This window comes from Cupressus sempervirens, chromosome 3 (assembly GCF_028749045.1).
Source record: "Cupressus sempervirens isolate cs-2001-9-10 chromosome 3, ASM2874904v1, whole genome shotgun sequence".
Classification (NCBI taxonomy): domain Eukaryota; kingdom Viridiplantae; phylum Streptophyta; class Pinopsida; order Cupressales; family Cupressaceae; genus Cupressus; species Cupressus sempervirens.
In genome coordinates, this window is record NC_143120.1 from 439,339,894 (window position 1) to 439,340,338 (window position 445).

The following is a 445-nucleotide window of genomic DNA, read 5'->3' on the forward strand; positions in this document are numbered from 1 at the left end:
TCAACCTTGGCAATTGTATCTTCTAGTATTTGGACCAAAGGTTGTACATTAGTTCCTAGAGAGATGATAGAAGGTGGTTCTTGTGGATTCACCTTTTCCCTTGTAGTATTAGCCATTGATTTTTGTAGCTCATCCATATTGACCAAAACATGATTATCACAAAGTTTGGCTTGCAATGTAGATTGATCAAATGTCTTCTTCAAATCATCCTCTATAAGTGTATTGATGTTCTGAGCTGATAGATCAGAAACATCCTTGACAGTTATTGTTTTAGTAGTTTCACTTGTGTCATGGTGAGGACTGACAATTGGCAATTATGTGTCTTGCACACTCTATTCTTCTTGTTGCTGCTCTGGCTCAGTTGTTGCCTTGTCATCTATGTTCATTTCAATTCCTCCCTCAACAGTGTTATCTTTTTCATCATCATCTTCATCATCCTTCACTT